Source organism: Micromys minutus (genome assembly GCF_963924665.1).
Source record: "Micromys minutus genome assembly, chromosome: 17".
NCBI lineage: Eukaryota > Metazoa > Chordata > Mammalia > Rodentia > Muridae > Micromys > Micromys minutus.
Genome location: NC_137952.1, coordinates 12,314,668 through 12,329,505, shown reverse-complemented (window position 1 = coordinate 12,329,505; position 14,838 = coordinate 12,314,668). Strand labels below are relative to the sequence as shown.

Below are 14,838 nucleotides of genomic sequence, written 5' to 3'. Positions count from 1 at the left end.
GTTTTCTGAGTGAGCTGGGATTGGAAAGAGGGAGGAATGGAATTTGCTGGCGGCAAATTTCATGTGGGGAAGGGGGCAAACCCAGGACTCCAAGGGAACAACTTCCACCCACTAGAAGGACAGGAGGTTGGTTGAAGGGGGAGTGGGTAGTGCTATACCAGGCATTTAAAGATTCACGGGGCAAAGAGGATCTTAGGTTGCTGTAAAAAAATCATTCCACTCAGTAGGACATTAACATGATAGCTTCTTCATCAGTCCACTGGAGCTTGAAGTTTAGGTAGTAAACTGGATCACAGTACCAAAGGACAAGACCTGGACAGAAGTACCGGGATGTCCTGGTAGTGGTACTGTGGTCCAGTTCCAGTGTGTAGATGTCTCACGGATAGTTAATTGTGTCCAGTGTTCACCAATCCTTCATCACTGTTTAGGCAGTCTCCAGAAAGAACGGCATATTCACTCCAACTCTGCAGGGTCTGCCAAATGTTCGTCTTTGGTGACTTCACTCTTCTACAGATTACAAGTCCTGGGCTGGAGAGATGGCTCAGTGGTTAGGAGCACTGACTGCTCTCCCAGAGGTCCCGAGTTCAAGTCCCAGCAACCACATGGTGGCTCACAACCATCTGTAATAAGGTCTGATGCCCTCTTCTGGTGTGTCTTTTATTTTCAATAATATTTATTATCAGGGTAGGGCATGTCGTGGTGTGTGTGGAGGTCAGAAGACAACCATTGTGTTTGATTCCCTCTTACCACATCTAGATGATCTCTAGGGATCAGATTCAGTTAATCAGGTTCACGTAGTTGGGCAGCCAGCACCTTTACCCATTGACCCATCTCATCAGCAGCCCCATCAAAACTAAGTTGTTCTGATTGTTCTTTTAATTTCTCTCATATTCATTTCTTCCCTGAGGACTAGTATTTCTTTTTTATTACAACTTTGTTTTTTAAAAGAGAGATACATTTTAAAGTATCTTTTTAAGTTTTTTTTAAGAGCATTTTGGAAAAAAACTATATGAATACATTTTTGTCAGTACTTGATTTTTTTTTTTAAGGTTTGATAGCATGCATTGAAATCTTACTAGTTACCATAAGCATAAAGTACATGTAAAACTAAATGTAACATGAAAGTAGTCAAAGTTTTCTTGGTGTGTATAGATTGAACATAGTGATTTTTAAATACCAAAAATTGCCACAAAGCTATCTTGAGTTATTAATGATTTAAGGTCTAGGTGTACCCCACTGAGGCTTCCACTTTTTGGTCTTTCTTTTTTTTGAGCTTCATATGATCTGTGGGTTGTTTCTTGAGTGTTCAGAGCTTTCTGGGGCTAGTATCCAATTATCAGTGACTGCATAGTATGTCTGTTCTTTTGTAATAGGGTTAACCTCACTCAGGATGATATTATCTAGATGCGTCCATTTTCCTAGAAATTTCACAAAGCCATTGTTTCTAATAGCTGAGTAATACTCCATTGTGTAAATATACCACAATTTTTGTATCCATTCATCTACTGAAGGACATCTGGGTTCTTCCCAGCTTCTGGCTATTATAAATAAGTCTGCTATGGACATGGTGGAGCATGTGTCCTTGTTAGATGTTGGAGCATCTTTGGGGTATATGCCCAGAAGTGGAATAACCTGGTCTTCAGGTAGGACTATAAGGACTAGTATTTCTTACTTACCTACTGCTTTGAGGTTTGTCATGTTCTTGTTTTTCTAAGATCTTGAGTTCTCTGTGTTCATTTTTGTTTTTCCTTTTTAGCCCAAAGGCTTCATTTGTAAATATACTTTAGGAAAGAAAAGATGGCCTATCTTATCTCTTCCGTTCAGTGGAATGAAGAGCTGTGTCCAGGGACCCATCTGGTACTGCTGATAACAACCCTGTTTGTCCACCGATTCAGTCCTGAGCATAACCTGTAGTCACTCAGACCCTGAGTCTTAAACCTTAGGCACTTTGTACTAAATCACTGCAGTGAACGATGCTCAGTCAACCTGAATGCAGAGATCTCAAGTGGAGCCTGCCTAGAAACCCCTGGGTTGGTGTCCCAGGCATCACCTAGCCTGGCTTCACCACATGGAGGCTCTCTGAGACCGTGGCTACACTGGACTTCACCAGCCCTGGAAGAAAGGAGTCTTTCAGCTCAAAATTTCATACTGCTTCACGTGGTCTTCACTGACCACCAGGTGGAGCCCTTCTGTTAGAATCGCTTGATGATCTCAGCCACCAGGCAGCACTGTAAACCAGCTGGCATGATGGGAAAGAAGGTAAACCTCCAGGTTGGTATAGTCCAGAAAGCTGGTGGGTTGATGGTAGAAGGAGGAGGATTAGAAGATGAAGTTCATCTTCAGCTACACAGTTTGCTCAAGGTCAGCTACAGGAGATGCTTGTCTCAAAAACAAAACCCAATGGGCTGCCAAGAAGGCTCAATGGGTAAAATTACTTCCTATAGAAGCCTGAGGAACTGAGTTTGATGCCCAGAACACGTGGTGGAAGGAGAATATTGACCCTTTACACACAAGCATGAAGCACACACCTGCATAAACATCACACACACACACACACACACACACACACACACACACACACATGCATACACAAACAACAACAACAAAAATAAATTGGATAAACAAGAAAATTCCTATAGTCAAAAGAAAATGAAAGTAAGGCTTATCAGAACTTTTGGGTTGCAGCTAAGGCATTTCTGAGAGGGAAGTTTATGACTATATGTTTACATTTAAAACTCAGAGAGAGCCAGGCATGTTGGTGCATGCCTTTAGTCCTAGTAGTTGAGAGGCAAAGTAGGCAGATCTCTGGGTTGGAGGCCAACCTGCTCTATACAGTGAGTCCTCGGACAGCTAGGGCCACACAGAGAAACACTGTCTCATATGAGTGAGTAAGAGAGAGAGAGAGAGAGAGAGAGAGAGAGAGAGAGAGAGAGAGAGAGAGAGAGAGAGAGAGCAAGCACAGCTCTTAATTTTAGGATTTTAAAATAACGTTCTGGTGTTCTTCAGTGCACTACTGCTCGTTCAAGAGTGGATTGTTTTTAGTCTTCAAGTATTCGTGTGGTTCCTTTTACAACTGATTTCTAATTTCACTTTACCATGGTTTGATAGAAAATGTATCCCATTTCTTTAATGCTGCTCTCTGCACAGCTCCAGGGGCTGAGCTAACTGGGGTGATAAGGAAATACAAGAAACTGACAGACACAAATACAAAGAGAAGCTGGGACGAGTGGTCTGGGCTTTCAGATGAAGAAGCCCAGCATCCTGGAAGCTTGTTGCAGCTATTTATAATTGAACAGGAAGGCAAGGATATTGCATACAGCTGAACAAGGATGCAAATTTGACCATCTCAGTAGGCACGGGCTGTGTAGGGGAGCAGTAAGCTATGTTTATTCAGCAGTAAGAAAGTTATGGTGGATACTTTCTGCACACAAGATTGACATTCACTCTGGACTTTGCCATCCCTGCGAAGCTCGCCCAGAGAAGGCTCTGCCACTCCCATGGGGCCCAGGCATTGGTTTTTGATGTGGTCAAAGCACATATTCACTCAGAACTTAACTCACTCAGGGCTTCCTCCAGTCCCCACACTTTCTATCTGCTAAGTGTGACTTAGAACACAATCTATTTTAGAAAGGGTTCTGTAAGATGCTGAGAAGAATGTATATCCCATTTCTGTTGGATGGAATATTTTGTGTATATCTGTTAGGTCTATTGATTGAATCTATAGGATGGTTTAACTCTTAAGTTTCTTTGTGTTTTTTGTTTTGTGTTGTGTTTGTTTTTGTTGTTTGATTGAACTATCTAAAAATGAGAGTGGGGTAGCAATACCATCCATTACTGTTTTATAAGAATTTATCTGACCTTTTATGCCCATTAGTGTTTGTTTTACGAAATCAAGAGCTCTATAGTAAATGCATATATATTTATAATTATTCCATATTCTTATTGAATTGTTCTCTTCCTATAGATCTTTTTAAATCCTCTTTGAATAATCTTGTTTGAAAGCCAACTCCATTCGATATCAGAATAACCAGTTACATCAGAATAAATAGTTATATCATTACAGTGGCTTCTATTGCTTGTTAACTGACTTCTATTCTTTGACTCTTTGTGAGGTGTCTTTAACTGTGAGGTGTGCTGTTTTTCAGACAACAGATAATCCACTCTAGTTTGTAAACTGTCGCTAGTCCGAGTCTCTCTGTTAGTGAGGCTATTTACAGTTGATATTCTTATTGAGAGCTATGTTACTGTTTCCTATAATTTTGTTGGTTATTTTTCTAGCTGGTTGTTTGGCCTCTTTTTGCCTCCAATTAATATTAAGGTTTTAGTGGCTGTCTCATTGAATAGAATGGATTCTTTCTAATTGTCAGCTGTTCACATATACCTCTCACAAAGCTTGTTCTTTCCTATGCTTCTGAGACCGACTGTCTTCCTCTTCTGTGAATGCTTTCCTTTAAGTGTCTTCTGCAGTGCTGACTTGGTGCTTGTGGCATGCCTTAGTTTGTACTTGCCTTGAAATGTCCTCATTTCTCTGAAAGTTTTAAACATAACTTTTCCAGGATACAACAGTCTTGGTTGGGTTGAATTGCAGGTTTCCTTGCTTTCTTCGCTTTTAGGGTTTCTGATAGGAGATCTTGTATTGTTCTGATGTTTGCCTTTCTGAGTGAGCTTGTGTTTTCCCTGTATAGTTTTAAATAGTTTTCATTTCTTTGAAAAATTTTAGCTAAATGTATTTAATTTTTCACTTTATATCCCAATATCAGCCCCCTTCTACTTCCAGTACCCCCTCATGCAGATCCTTCCCCATTCTTCCCTCTCCTCCTTTGAGAAGAGGGAGCCATCCTATAGGTATCACCCCCTTTAATTCTCATTCCCTCCCCCTAGCACATCAAGTCATTGTAGGACTAGGCACATCCTCTCCCACTGAGGCCACACAAGGGTGCAGTTAGGAAATGGGATCCATCAGCAGGCAGGCAACAGATTCAGAGACAGCTCCTGTTCTGATTGTTGGGGGCCCCACATGAAGACCAACCTGCTCATCTGCTACATAAGGGGGCCTAGGTCCAGCATGTGTGCCCACTCTTTGGTTGGTGGTTCAGTCTCTGGGAGCCCTCAGTCCAGGTTAGTTGACTCTGTTGGTCTTCTGGTAGAGTCCCTGTTCTCTTCAAGTCCCTCAGTCTTTCTCCCAACTCTTCCATTAGACTCCATGAGCTCCACTAATGTTTGGATGTGAGTCTCTGCATCTCTTTCTATTGGTTGTTGGGTGGAGCCTCTCAGAGGACAGTTATGGTAGGTTCCTGTCTGCAAGCATAACGGAGTAACGTTAATAGTGTCAGGGAGGAAGTTCTTGCCTATGGGATGGGTCTCAACTTGGGGCAGTCACTGGTTGGCTGTTCCCTCTGTCTCTGCTGTCTTTGTCCCTGCACATCTTGTAAGCAGAACACATTTGAGGTTGGAGGTTTTAAGGGTGGGTTGCTGTCCTTATCCCTCCACTGGGGGCCTGCCTGGCTACAGGAGGTGCCACTTCAGGATCCATCTTCCCCACTGCTAGGAGTCTCCACTAGAGTCACCCCATATACTCCCTGCCCCCCATCATTTCTTTGTACTTTTGACATCATGCCTGTCATATGCTGTGGAGAGGCTCTCCTCAGAGTGAACTGGGACCCAAATGTCTCTTGTGCTTGGATATCCATCTAGTCAAGGAAATTAGTTCAGAAGAGTTCTCAAATCTAGAGAAAGAAACAGACATTCAGACACATATAGGCTATTTAAAACCTTAACTATTTGGAGATCTCCATATTATGCAGCCTTCTTTTGGGGGTTCATTGTCAGAACCATTCACGAAGAGAAAGCAAGCCGCTGCTGATGTACAAGAAACTCAAAGTAATAAAATTGGTATTATAACTGATTTACTAATAGGTCTGCTTAGGAGACGTTAGGTCACACTAGTAGAATTTAGCTAAAGGATCAAGCACTACCTCCAAAATACTCTAAAGATAAGTAACATGCTGACCAGGCCTGTTAGAGATAAGCTAAATTTAGGATGCTAGGATATAAATAAATGTTATCCACCAGGGCTCACCAGGCATTTGGCCCCATTCCTGTGACAAAGGAGACAGACCTGACTTGCTATCAGCCATCAGGACTATTTCCACCTGAAGACATATCTCTAGCTGGGCAGCTCAGGGACAGGGGAACAGCATGGGGCCACAGTCATGTCTACAGGGAACACCCTGCCAACAAAATTTACTCTTTATAGAAAACAAAGTAATTCCCTAACACCTTGTCTTTATCCATTGCAAAAATAAATAGCTGCTCCTTCTAGAGGGTGACAGCAGTCCTGGGGGGGGGGGTTCCAGCAGAGATAAAGAACTTGCTGGAAGGCCTTAGTCCTGGTTCAGAGTCAGCTGTTCTCTTCCTCAGACTCTCCTTCAGGCGTGCTCTCGGGTAGGTCCTCCTCCATCTGCTGAAATCTTCCTAACTGAGCATCCTACAGCGTGATGGTCACGTTGAATTCAACCGTCTCTCATAACCAAACAGCTTCAGGACACAGGCCTGTTCTGGGGTCAGCATGTCACCCTCCTTGCATACTTTATGGTCAGACAACAGGGTCACCACACCTTTCTTGAGGGCAGTGGGCAGACCCAGCTGCCTCAGCTGTGGCTCCATGGAATAAGGAAACTGCTTCAGAGACCCTGGATCCAGGCTCACAGTTAAAGTTGCTTTGTTCCCAGCTGGAGCAAAATCCATTTCTGTATACACTCAGTCACCTCCTCCTTTATGCGGTTGGTAAAAAGGAGACCAACTTCACCTCTCAACTTCTTGCTGACTGAATGTAGGTCGTCTTTGTATTCGTCAGATGGGCTTTGACCCAAGGCCACCACCATCACCTTGTTTTTGCCAAAGAACATCTGGCCGTGCTTCGAGGCACAGCTGTTCCTCATCAAGAGGTACTTGTAAGTGTATGCCTTTCCGAAGCTCTTCTATCAGGCTCTGTCTGCTTCAGGTCCAAGCCCCTTTTTTTTTGGCAGTTTTGTTAAGGAAACTTTCTTGTCTTGCTTGGATTTGGACATTGTGATAAAGGTACATGTGGCAGAAGCTCCCTTTTGCTCTTATCAGAAAGACATCATTTTGCCTGGTGGACAAGGTGACTCTGGGTAGCAACTACTAGAAAAAGAACAACACTGGTGTTCTTAAAACAATTCTGGAAATATGTAATGTCTTTGCCGTGTAGATGCCTGTCTAAATGGCCAGACTTGCTGTCTCCTGTCTTAGTATGGATTTTATTGCTATGAAGAGACACCATGACCAAGGCAACTCTTACAAAGGACAACATTTCATTGGGGTTGGCTTACAGTTTCATAGATTCAGTCCATTATCATCATGGTGGGAAGCATGGCAGTGTGCAGGCAGACATGGTGCTTGAGGAGCCAAGAGTTCTTCATCTAGATGCACAGGCAGCAAGAAGGAGTCTCTGATTTCACACTGGGTGGAACTTAGACATAGGAGACCTCAAAACCCACCCCCACGTTGACACACTTCCTCACTGGAACAAGATAACACCTCCCAATAAAGCCATTCCCTGTGGTCTAAGCACTTAATCACGTGATTCTATGGAGACCAAACCTATTCAAATCACTACAGTAACCTGGGGCTAGGACCCAAAGGAGACTCAAAGATAGCAGTGTATGTAAAATCCATGAGCCTAAGGTATATATAAGTAAAATCTGTTGACACTGGCTCTTTCATGGGCAGTAGCGAAGAGCTGGACAACATTATAAAGAAGTTCTTGCTTTATCTCTAATACATAGTGTGGTTCCTTTCTAGGAAGGCATATTATTTCTACACTGTGACAGCAACAACATCAAACCTACAAGATGTAGAAATACAGTTCAAAGGAATAAAGACTTATTGATACATCACCAGCTACCATAAAACAAAAAACGAAAAACCCAGTGTAGAATGAGCTGGGAAGTTAGAAACTATTTCAGCAAATATAGAGATAGGAATTGAGCAAGCTGAAGGAAGGAGGCACGGGGAGGGGAAAATAGGAAGAAGAGAAGAGGAAGGTTAAATGGAAAGAAGAGAGAGATGAACATTGTAGATAGAGAAGAGTGAGCAATTAGAGACAAATAGGAATGACAGGAAGGACCTCTAAGAGTTGGGCTCAGAAACAAAACACAAAAATAAATGTAAAGGGTGGAATAAAAACACAAACATGACATTTTTTAAATAACTAAGCCAAAATACTATAAAAATATAGAAGAATGGCCGAGCACAAGCCTTAATCACAACACCCAGGAGGCAAGAAATGGACAGATCTCTAGGAATTCAAGGCCACCCTAAAGTAATTGGAGAGTTCAAGGTTAGCCAGAGCTACCTAATGAGACCCTGTCTCCATACAAACAAACAAATAAACAAATAAATGTATAGTAGAAAGAAGGCATAAACACAGAGATTATTTTTTAAAGAAAAATTTGTCTAATAAAAAGTGTAAACAAATTAGATACATGCTAGGCTTGATGGTGCATGCCTTTGACCCCAGCCCTCTGGAGGCAGAGGTAGATGGAACTCTGTGACTTTGAGGCTAGTCTGGTCTACATGGGGAATTCCAGGATAGCCAGAGTTATGTAGAGAAACCCTGTCTCCAAATAAAAAAGAAAAACTTAGACGTGTATATGAAGAGGAATGAAAAAAAAAAACCATAATTTAAAAAGTGCCATGAAATAAATAACATTATTGCCAAAAGTGTAGTACAAAGGAAAAGTAAGTGTAAGAACAAGCTTTTTTAAAGTGAAAGAGATAAAATCTGGTAGTAGTGTAGCCAGTCAGGTGTATGCCTGGGATTGAGGGAGCGGCTCAATGGAGGCTCTTGTCTTTCTTGTGTTTTATGACAGTGTTGACTACGCACTGGACAAGTGTCCACTGCCTTCACTCTCTTCATTTTGGTAGCTTGCTTTCTTTGTATACTTGTGGCCTCAGTTGGCTATAGTTCACTTTTCAACCTATGGGCTATGCGGGTTATTTTACGCTCCTGAGGAAGCCCCAGTAACCCTGCCCCTAAGGGTGGATGATAGTCTAGTGGTGGGCTTCTTCCATGTGCATAACTGTTGTATGGCTCTATCCTTGGAGCAGGAAAAAACTGCTCTGAGGATTTTCCTGAGACCAGCAAAGTGTCATCACAGATGAGTTTGTTCACTGTAGACATTTCCTTAAAGGGAGTGGGTGGGGGCAGTTTTTGAATTCTTATCTGAGTATTGGGCATCACTTTCCTATCAGTTATAGACAATTCTGCTCTAATTGAATGTGGTCACAGGGTCTCAGGCAGGGATTATATTATATTAGGAATCCTAAGAGAAGGGGGCTCCATCTACAAAGCCATAGGATGTCACCATCCATGCAGCTGCAGACCTTCAGAATCACCTGTGCTCTGTAAGTCTAACAGACCATTGGTTCCCCTGGGGAAACTGGTGGAATCTAACTTTGGTTCATCACTGGGACCTTAGAAGGTATATTTAGGTATTGCCTATGTCTCACCCCATTACTACACACAGGGAGGAAACTTTCAATAATCAGGAATGTGAGAAGCAACCAAACAGTGAAATCTGGACAGATGGAAAGCCTAACTTGGTATTTTCAAGACCTCTTAAGTATTAGTTGCCATGCTGCAAGGATGCAGCTGTGGGTGACAAGTGGCCCCTTGGAGCTTCACTTCTGAATTCTATGGTAGTGAATAGCAGATGGGGGTTCCAGAAGTATCTATCTATATACCACCTCAGGACTAAGGCTCTCTCTCAGGTTCCTAAGTTATTCTCAGTTGGTAAGATCTGCTTTGGAGCAGGATATAGTCAAGGGTCTCTAGAGTAGCAGAGCTTATAGAATGGTTCTCTCTACATAAAGGGAATTTATTAGAATGACTTATAGGCTATGGTCCAACTAATCCAACAGTGGCTGACTATGAATAGAAAGTCCAAGAATCCAGAGGCTGCTCAGTCCACAAGGCTGAATGTCTCAGCTAGTCTTCAGTAGATGCTGGAATCTCAAAGAAGTAGGCTCTAATGCCAGTGAAGGAGCAGGCAAAGGACAAAAGCTTTCTTCTACCATGTTCTAATATAGGCTTCCAGAAGAAGGTATGGCCCAGATTAGAGGTGTGTCTTCTCATCTGAAGAGCTGAATTAAATGTATGTATCTTCCTGCCTGATAGGTCCAGACTAGAAATGAATCCACCCTCCTCAAATTGAGCAAAAACCAACCAACCAACCAACCAGCCAGCCAGCCAGCCAGCCAGCCAGCCAGCCAGCCAGCCAACCAACCAACCAACCAACCAACCAAACAAACAAACAACCAACCAACCAAACAAACAAACAAACAAAAAAACAAAACACCCAACCAACCAAAAACAACCAAACAAACCTCACAGGTGTGCCTTCTGTTTCTGGATTGTAGTACATTCTGGATGTAGTAAAGTTGACATCCAAAACAGTCATTATATGTGGAGTTATCTCTCCTTATGTATTTTTCTGCCTGTCTTAGTGTTCTATTGATGTGAAGAGACACCATGACCACAGCAACTCTTAATTAAGGGAAGACGTTTAATTGGGGGCTTGCTGACAATGTAAGAAATTGTCATGGCAGGGAGCATGGCAGTAGGGATGGTAGGCATGGTGCTGGAGGAGCTCCATTCTGATCTGCAGGCAGAGTGAGAGAGGATGGGCCTGGCATGGCCTGTAGAAACCTCAAAGCTCACCCTCAGTGACTCACTTCCTCTAACAAAGCTAGCTGTTCCTCCTAATCCTTCTGATCCTTTCAAAGAGTTCCACTTCCTGGTGACTAAGCAAGCATTCAAATAGAAGAGCTGCTCTTAATCAAACCACCACACTGCCTGAGTTGAGCCTTCTGTTGGCAGCACTTTGGTGTGTGTGTCAGTGTCCTGGCCTCTTGCTATTCATGACTGTTTGCAGGCTATGGAAAGTTAACTTCAGGACCTCACAGTAGTTCAACAACTTACCAACTGTCTGTGACAAATTGGAATTCCTCTTACTTCTGACCTGCTTGTTGGAGGAGTCAGGGTCACCAAAACCTGCAACTGAATCCCAGGCTTGTGAGGGCTGTGGGCTTATTCTGGGTGCAGGACTGCCCATATCTATTCACTTGTTGCCTGGCTCACCTTCTGGATGAGGTGTCTGATTTTCCAGAGAGATGCCTGAGTGGGTGATGGGGTCTGTGCTCAGCCTGGCTTACTACTTTTTGGTGTGTTGTGTTTTCTCTAGCCACCTTCTGACTAACTCATCACTACCTCAGAGAATTTCCAAAGCTTGATCATTCTCTCTCTCTCTCTCTCTCTCTCTCTCTCTCTCTCTCTCTCTCTCTCTCTCTCTCTCTCTCCCTCCCTCCCCCCTCCTCTCTTTCTATCCCCTTCCCTCCCTTTCTCCCTCCCCCTTTCTGATATGGAAGTCTCTTTTCCATTCTGAGTCTGACTCTTTCCCTTTACCATGTCACATGGACACAGCCTACCATCTTCCCTGGCTCGTCTATAACTTCCTTAAGTCAGGTTCTGCTCTTATTTCAGGCCCGATTATTCTTAAAACAATGCACTTTGCTAGAGATCCAATGAGCAAAGTTTGTGTCTTCATGTCAAATTCACCTTGCATTTTCTGTTCCAAAATGGAACCTACCACTTTCCTAGAGAGCTTTGGATCCTCCTGGGGTGTTCCAGGAGTTATTCTTCTCTAGAGCTTTCCATCCCTCTCAGGCCTCACCCACACTCTGTTCTCAGGCCTCACCCCTCATCACATTCCAGTGTAAATGCTCATGACATGTCCACCCCCACTTTGCTGTAGGCACAGTGAAGCTTGAGGTCTTATATCACTTAATTGTATAGCTAGAGTAGCCACTGAATGTATGTTTTGACCTATTTAGTATATTAATATATTAATATTAATATTAAAAATATTTTACTATTTTGTTGAATGAAGAGATGGCACTGACATGTATGTCCTGTAATTGAATGATTTCATGGATGTTTGCTCTCTCCCACTCTCTCATATTTCTTGAAGCTAGAAACCCTGTCTCAAGGTCCTTCCTTCACATTCTTCTCTCTCCAGAGTCTAGCATCTAGAGTAGGCACTGCCCTAGTTTCACTCCTGTTGCTGTAATAAAATACAACTGTAACACTTACATGACTCACTGAACATGGACAAGTCAAGCTGGCGCCTAACTATAGCCTTCACCCCAACTGACTAGTGTTCACAGTGCTGGAAGGCACTATACATGCAGCCAAAGGAGAAAGCTAAACACTAACCCAGATACCTCAACACAGTGGTGTCCTGCCTGCCAGATATGCTGGTGCCGTAGTGGCACAAAAGTTGTAGGAGTAACCAACCAGTATCTGTTTGGATTTAAGGCTCATTCCATGAGATGATGAGATTGAATGCTTGCCCAACACTGCTCAGCTGGCCAAGAACCTGAGACTAGATAGACCATGGACCTAGGGAGAAACCAAACACTATTATTCTGCTAAAGGAACATAGAAATTTAATACAGTAACTCCTGAAGTATATGGGAACAAATGCAGAAACCCACAAAGCACAGAAAAATGAGAGCCCTTCGAACATTCTGTCCTAAAAGGGGTGTCTCCATCAAATGCCTCCCCTTAGAACTCAGGAAGAGAAGGTAGGAAGAGTATAAGAGCCAGAGGGGATGGAAGACACTAAGGAAACAAGGCCTTCTAGACACAACAGGACCAACACACATATAAACTCACAGAGACCGTGGCAGTATGCATAGGGTCTACACAAGTCTAAGCCATATGGGGTCTGTGTTGGACAGTTTTATGTCAAATTGATACAATCTAATGTCATCTGAGAGGATGAAACCTCGGCCAGGAAAATACGTCCACCAGAATGGGCAGGAGAATGGGCATGCTCAGTGGGAGGGGCATCCTTTAAAGTGACAGCTCCTACCCATGATAAACACCAATAAAGACACAAACAGATTAAAAAGGGGGAGGGGGAAAGAGCCTTTAAGCAAGGCTGTAGGGCATTTTCTTAAAGAGACTGGTGAGGAGGACTCCTTTGTAGATGGGGCGGAACCTGGGCTCGTGGTCCTAGGTTCTATAAGAAAGCAGGCTGAGCAAGCCAATAAGCAGCATCCCTCCATGGCCTTAGCCTTAGCTCCTGACTCCTAGAACTGTGAGCAAAATAAACTCTTTCTTCCCTAGATTGCTTTGGCCATGGTGTTTTATCATAGCAATATTAATCCTAACTAAAACAGATTCCCAGAGCCCAGAGAAAGAGGGGACATAAGGCCCTAACTCTTACTCAGAAGTTCTCTCCTATTGATAACTGCTCACAAAGGAAAAAAAAATCAGTTTTCTCAAACGAAGTCTTGCTATATGCTCAGAAGCAAAGGAACAACACAAACAGAACTCAGTGGTATATTTGGAGATATTTTTTGTCTCATAAAGCTTTGGGCATTTAAAAATATCTTTTGTTTATATATTATTGTTTCCAATTTGTCTCTATGGGTTTTTTCTATGTGTGAATCTGTGTGTCTTTGTATCTGTATGCATTTCTTGAACGTTTTCTTCTTTTTTATTTTTAAGATTTCTTTATTTTATGTATATAAGTACACTGTTGCTGTCTTCAGACACACCAGAAGAGGGCGTTAGATCCCATTACAGATGGTTGTGAGCCACTATGTGGTTATTGGGAATTGAACTCGGGTCCTCTGGAAGAGCAGCCAGTGTTCTTAACCACTGAGCCATCTCTCCACTCCTCTTGAACTTTTTTATTGGTTTGCTGTATGTATGTATGTATGTATGTATGTATGTATGCATGTATGTATGTATTATTTTGTTCTATTCTGGATTGTTTTAAATTTTATTTTCATTTATTTTAGATGACTATTTTCTAATGAGAGAGAGTGTGTGTATGTGTGAATTTGGATAGGTGAAGAGATAGGAAGGATCTGGGAGGAGTTGGGAGAGGAGAAACCATAATCAGGATATATTTTATATGGAAAAAATATATTTTCAATGAAAAAGCAACTTATGGGAGAACAGGTTTATTTTAGCACCAAATTCCCAATTGTAGTCCATCATTACAGGGACATCAAGGCAAGAGTTTCAAGAAACTAGTCACAGCCCCAGGCAAGAGCAGAGAGAACAGGAACACGTGTCTGCTTACTGTTCATCCTTAGATCCGATCTGCTTTTATACTCTTAGGGACCCAATCCTGGGGGAGACACAATGGTCCTGCTCTATCCACATCAACACAATCAAGGCAATCCTTCACAGATACAGGCCAACCTGATCTAGACAGTTTATTACTGAGACTCTCTCCTCAGAGCACTTAGGTTGTGTCAATCTGACAATTAAAACTAACCAACATAGGCACTCGATAAGCATTTCCATATCCTGGGTTCAATTAAGTTTCATTAAAATGAGTGTGCAGTATTCATTGATTAAAGGTCAAACCCGGCTCTTGTGGTAGGTTTTAATATTTTGCTCATGAAAATTGTAAGATAAAAAAAAATCTGTATATAAATCTCTGTACTATTTGGCATAGTCTTTCTCCTTTCAAAACAAATGAAGAAACAAGGTCAGGTAGATTAACTAGAAAACTCATAAGACAAAATTGTAATACATGGTATCTTAGGCCAGCAATGGGGCAAAGGAACCTAAAACATTTGCAGCACAATTGAAAAGTATATTCATCAAGTAGCTTCTCCCGTGTGCCTGGCAACTTCAACAAAGAGACTGTATTTTTCAAGAAACATAAAGCGTAGAGTCTCTGGTACTTACTGTTTATGGCTTGTGTCACATTATGTAAAGTGATGACT

The 14,838-nt window shown here is 42.4% G+C and overlaps 1 pseudogene across 1 annotated transcript; it reads right to left on the bottom strand.

The window, feature by feature from the left end:
• Positions 1-6,400: 6,400 nt before the first annotated feature.
• On the bottom strand, positions 6,401-7,070 carry LOC308431893 (mRNA turnover protein 4 homolog; annotated as a pseudogene). Its single transcript has one exon. The product of its transcript is annotated as an mRNA turnover protein 4 homolog (transcript).
• Between the last annotated feature and the right edge of the window lie 7,768 nt (positions 7,071-14,838).